This window comes from Olea europaea, chromosome 11 (assembly GCF_002742605.1).
Source record: "Olea europaea var. sylvestris chromosome 11, O_europaea_v1, whole genome shotgun sequence".
In the NCBI taxonomy this organism is placed as follows: Eukaryota; Viridiplantae; Streptophyta; class Magnoliopsida; order Lamiales; family Oleaceae; genus Olea; species Olea europaea.
In genome coordinates, this window is record NC_036247.1 from 16,367,968 (window position 1) to 16,373,967 (window position 6,000).

General features: G+C 36.1%; 1 pseudogene; it reads right to left on the minus strand.

Moving 5' to 3' along the window:
* Window positions 1-2,503: 2,503 nt before the first annotated feature.
* Window positions 2,504-5,005, minus strand: LOC111403593 (annotated as a pseudogene).
* Window positions 5,006-6,000: the final 995 nt, after the last annotated feature.

Consider the following 6,000-nt stretch of genomic DNA (forward strand, 5'->3'; position numbering starts at 1 on the left):
GGGAGCACGTAGGGAGAGTGGGGGGAAAACAGGGGAGGAAAGTGGGCAACAAGAAGCCAACGTGAATAATCGTATTGATTAACTGATTTTGAATCCCATTACAACCATATAAATAGCAAAATAATAAACATAATTAAGGGCTTGGGCCAAAGCCATATATAAGCCCAATAAAACATAAGACCTAAATAACTGGACGTGAAATATAAATAAATAGAAAATAAATGACCCAAAAAAATGACCTGATGAAGGATGTCCGCATCAATGAGCATGTCCACCTGCCTACAGACTACTATTGCTCATGTGCATTATATGGGTGCATCGCCTAACAAGTCAGAATAAGAAGGTTATTCTATACAACTAATTACATAGCAATTAAAGAAAGAACAAAAATTATTTATTCTAGCCTAATAATTATCCACTTGCTTCTATACTCCTCCACAAACCAACAGAGGCTGAAGCAGCCACTTTGAATTTGATTTTTAATCTTTCAAAGTTCACAGGTGGGAGAGACTTTGTTAAGATATTTGCATATTCATCATATCCAGGGACATGTTAGACCACCAGCTGCTTGGCTTCAATTTTCTCCCTTTTGATATATAAATCTAGCTCAGTTCGGTGCTCAAGTTATCATACCACAATGCCGGAGGTTTTGGTATTGGAATGTTCAACTCGTTCAAAAGATGTTGTAACCATATAAATTCAGCAGAAGCAGTAGCTGAACTTCTGAACTCTGCTGCAATAATAGATCTTAAACTAGTTTTCTGCTTTTTGGAACTCAAGCTGACTAGATTATCTTCCAAATGGACATAATTAAACCAGAAATTGAATTTATATCATCAGGATCATTTGTGCAGTCAGCGTCTGAGAATCCTCTAAGGAGAAAATGTGTTTTTAAGTCAACCCAAAATCAATAGTGCCTTTTAGGTACTTCAGAATTCTATTAACAGCCTTGCAATGAATATCACGATGAGATTACATAAACTGACATACCTTATTGACTGAAAAGGCAATTTCTGGTCTTGATGATGTAATATGATGCAGAGCTCCTATAATGCTTTTGTTCATTTTAGGATCTCCCTCTCATGCTGACAGTTTAGTACTGGTTACCATTTCAGTTTCTTTTGCCTTTTCGAGCAAATCCATGTCATAGTTCCTTTACATCAATACCTAAAAAATATCTTTGATGTCCAAGATGTTTGAGTGAGAATTCCTTGTTCCGGAATACAATTAACTCATGAATCTCCAAGTTACAGCTTCCAGTGAAAATTATGTTATCAATAAACACTAGGACGAACATCATTGAGGATTTAGTGTCCATTATGAATAGAGATTGATCAGGCCTTGGGTTTCTAGAGCCCTATCATTGAAATGAGGATTTCAGATTTTCAAGTTCTCAAATCAAGCCCTGGAGGCTTGTTTTTGGCAGTAAATAGCCTTGTTTTATTTGTAAACTAGTTGTCGTTGCCCCTTAGTTTTGAATCCTGGAGGATGCAAATGCAACTATAAAAACTCTATGTTGTGGGTTTAACTGTTGGACTAAAATCATTATAGTCAACTCCGGCCAATGGATCTCAACTCAACCCCTGAGGCCAGTAATGTCTTTTAACCTAGGTAAGGTTCCTTCAGAAATCATTTTCGCTATAAAAAAAAAACCCATTTACACCCACTATAGGTCTGTTGGCAGGCAGAGACCAAATTCCAAGTATTTTTTTTTTTCAGTAACAAACTCTCAGGTTACTTATCTAGCTGCAAAGAAACGCTAAAAGATTGTATCACCTTAGGATTACGAATTCCAGTCTTACTACTTGTCACACCATAAAATGCTAGTAAAAGGTTTCTTCTATATTTTCTATAGATTCATTTGATAAGTCATTCACTGCACGAGCGTTAGGAGATAAAGCAGGTACTTATGTTGTTTCAGGTTTGATGTTTGACAAACTAGACGGACTCTTTGACATGCAAGAAGCCTGAGATGCGGCTATGGTTTTATTTTGTGGCATAGCTAGCATATTCAAGATGTAATGTGAATGTGTTGAATCCTTGAATGATGAACAGTCAGGTAGCCACCTGGTTAACGTAGTACAGGAGAATTAATGTTCATTGAACTTGACAGGCCTAAAATGTAAGTTCCCTTTTGAGGATAGGCATTTGCATCTTCTGTGCTTTAGGTTATAATTAAGGATTTGACATGTTGCTAACCATTTACTTATCATCATTTTGTGCATTGTTACCATCATCGAGAATTGAGAATTCCTAGATGGAAGGGAATAAACTTTTTTCTCTGTAACACAGAATATTATCGACTTTCATATCGCAATATGTGTACACATTTGCCCCTGCCTACAGACTGCTATTGTAAATGTGCACCCATCTGTGTGCACTGCCAAAATTTGACTTGCATATTTATTCAGTAAATTAAATTAGTAGAGATGATTTTTCGAACAACATCATTTATGCCTATCTAGGAATGAAGTTAGCAGCAACTTTATAAAGTAATACAGCGTAATTTAACTTCAATGATATGCAACAAGGGAATTCAATATCTGTGAACATAAATGTACAAGTAGAGGAGCCAATAGTAGATAACAGATTCTCATTCAGAGATACTACTATATTGTGGATGACCGATTTCTCCAGAAGCAGGTCTCCTTGTCAACAATAGAAAGTGTATCATCTTGCAGGCAACAAAAAACATAAATATTTAAAAAATCATAGCCAAATTAAAGGCTGGTGACTTCGAGATGAAAATTACTCACCATAAATTTTAATTACGAAAAAGCACTGAAATGGACAAGCTTTTAATATCTTAACCAGTTCAAGCGAAAGGAGATGGGCAAGGGGGAATATTAACTTCAAGAATTCCCTCGAGCATCTGGATGACTTTTCTCATGGTTGGCCTCAGAGATGAATCTTCTTGAATACACCAAATGCCAACCATCACAAACCTTTCTAGTCTTTTCTTGTCATTTAAAGCTTCAGCATCATTTTTAACCAAAGTATCTAGCGTTCCATCCTGAAAGCAGTCCCAAACCCAATCTGTAAGAATTGGATTTTCTCCCTCTCCAAATTCCAAATCTATCAGGCTTTGTCTGCATGTAATGATCTCTAGTAGTAAAACACCAAAGCTATAAACATCAACTTTCGCGGTGACTTGAGTGTTTCTAAACCATTCGGGAGCAACATAGCCTTTTGTACCTCTGATATTAGTGAGGGTACGACTCTGATTTATCATCAGAAGTTTTGCTAATCCGAAGTCTGAAATCCGAGCATTAAAATATTCATCAAGAAGTATATTCTGAGGCTTGATGTCACAGTGGATGATTTGAGTGCTGCATTCTTCGTGTAAATACGCAAGTCCCCTGGCTATTCCCAGTGCAATTTGAATCCTTTGATTCCAATCCGGTTTCAGATCACCGAAAAGGAAACTTGCTAGAGTCCCATTGTTCATGTACTCATACACCAACATCCGATGAGGACCCTCCTTACAAAATCCAAGCAGGCGGACCAAATTCTTATGATGAGTTTGACCTATGACATTCACTTCTGTTTTGAATTCTTTCTCAGCATCTTCAGCCACTCTATCCAGCTTTTTCACTGCAATGGTTCTATTGGACCCCGTTGGCATTACCCCTTTGTAGACAATTCCAAAAGCACCTCTCCCCAGTTCTTCCTTGAACCCATCTGTAGCTTGTGCGAGCTCTTTATAAGTAAAACACCACGAATTCACTCCTGCTGTATCATGAACTGGATTGAAATTTGTGATTTTTTTGTTGTAAATAAGGAAAAACCCCAGACAAGCTGCACCTACAAACATGAAGTTGACGAACAGAGAGCTGCCCAAGANTGATTATCTACACCACAGATTGGAATAAAGTTGGGATTGCAATTACTAAACGGGTTGTTTGGTTCAGAGAAAAAATAACCTCGAGGGCATTCGCAAATTGGTCTTCCATTTTCGAGTCTGCAGACACCGTTATACCCACAAGCCCCGCTGCCTTTTTCTCCGTTCATCATACATATGTTTCCTGGCCAAAATTCAGCTACAGTCCACCCTGGATCGCCGCTGAAACTCTTTGGATAATAATACGTTCTGAAAACTCCATCAAAATCAAGAGTTGCCCTATAATAATGGTCCGAAGTTGTCGGAATTGAGCGCTTCACCGTTAGGGCTTTTCGTTGTCCGTTTCTCCTCAATACATAAAGCGAACCCCTTTCATTGAAGACCAGTTGATAACCAGAATTCGATGCATTTGCAGGATCAGAAGTTTCACTGTTGTAATACTCATCATCAAAATCCAAATTTGTCGGTATACTTCGAGTATTAAGCACTAAATTCCCACCGCTAAGCATGCGAAGATAAAATCTGCCTCGACTGAAATTCGTTTCAGCCTTTCGCGAAACAAGCGTACCATTAATCGCAATTATTTGCGTAGGCAGCACTGTATCACTTGGATATTTGAAACTTTCCCATATCGAAACAGAATCACTGCGCACTAAAACAAAATTTCCAGTATCATTCAAAAAACCATGGGAAACACCATCAACAATAATATCATCAGTACTCCATATAAGGCGGCCTTGAGGATCACGAAGCACCAGCCCACTTTGTGCATCAATCTCCACCCTCGAATCCCGTGGAATAGGATTTGTAACGTTTGGATACCATACTACGGTTTTCTCTGGTATTTTATTAAACCATATAGCAAGTTGAAACATATCATTGTTTGGAAGTTTCTGAAACCCAAATGCGAAATCTTCAGAACGTGAAAGCCATGGAGTGGACTCCTCTGTTGCAAACAGAGGGTTACCCACCGTTATGTTACCATTGTTTTGAGAAAAGGTGCAGAGTGGGAGGATAAATACTATCAACAAGATGAAGATGAAGTTAAAGGGAGCATAAGCCATTGTCCTTTGTTAGAGCAAATTTGGCACATAAAAACATCAAAAAAAAATTCCACGTATATAAGATAGGAGATTACTGTTTTGGTTCAAGACTTTCGAGTGAACTCATACTTTTCAAGGTATGCTTTGAATTTTATCATTACGCGGAAAACTTTTGTATACCTACCATAATAATTACGTCTAAATTATTAATCAAAAAAATATTACTTGATCAAAAATCTTGCCACACGCACAATAAGATTTACACAATGAATTATAAAATATTTCTTAATACTTTATCATTTATCAGTATAAAATATAATCAACTTTTTTCATCCAATATTTGTACATTAAGGGACCATTATGGTGATTTTGATTAGAATATTGCTATTCAACATAATTGGTATTTAACAACGATTTAAGTGAAGGTAATTATGTCGTTAAATTATAAACTCAATAAAATAAAATAATTTATGACCCTTTTGTTAGGATTTAGAACTTGTTCGGGAGTAATTTTGAGAATTGATTTTTTGACTGTTAAGAGAAAAATAGTGTCCACATATGAGAGAAAAACTCAAATATAACAACTGAAATAATAAAATAACGATCGAAATATCAATATTTTGAGTGAAAAAATTGCTCCCAAATATGCTCTTAATATATGTTTACACTTAAAGTTATATTCTTGGTCAAAATAGAAAGGCGGTCATCATGGGAAAATGTGAGTTGACAAGTCCAAATGATTAGGTTGAGTACAATAATAGGTGGACCAATGTAATTTCAACAACACAAAATACTTCCTCGACTATTAAACAAATATATAATTTCCACAACACAAAATATTTTCTAGTCAGCACTAACTTAACCGATGCTACATGGCAATGCTTGAGATTAAGATGATATTCCAAAGGATCCAAATTGGTATGACATATTTCATGTGTTCACGGACGCACGGTATAAAGATTTTATCTAAAATTTTAAATATCTAAAGCGAAAAATATTCATCTTTAATTTTTTTTATTTATTTTTCCGTACGAAATGTCATTTTTTGTGACTAGATATACGTGTAACTTTATTTTTGAAAAGAAAAGTGCTACATATATATAATTGTCTACATAA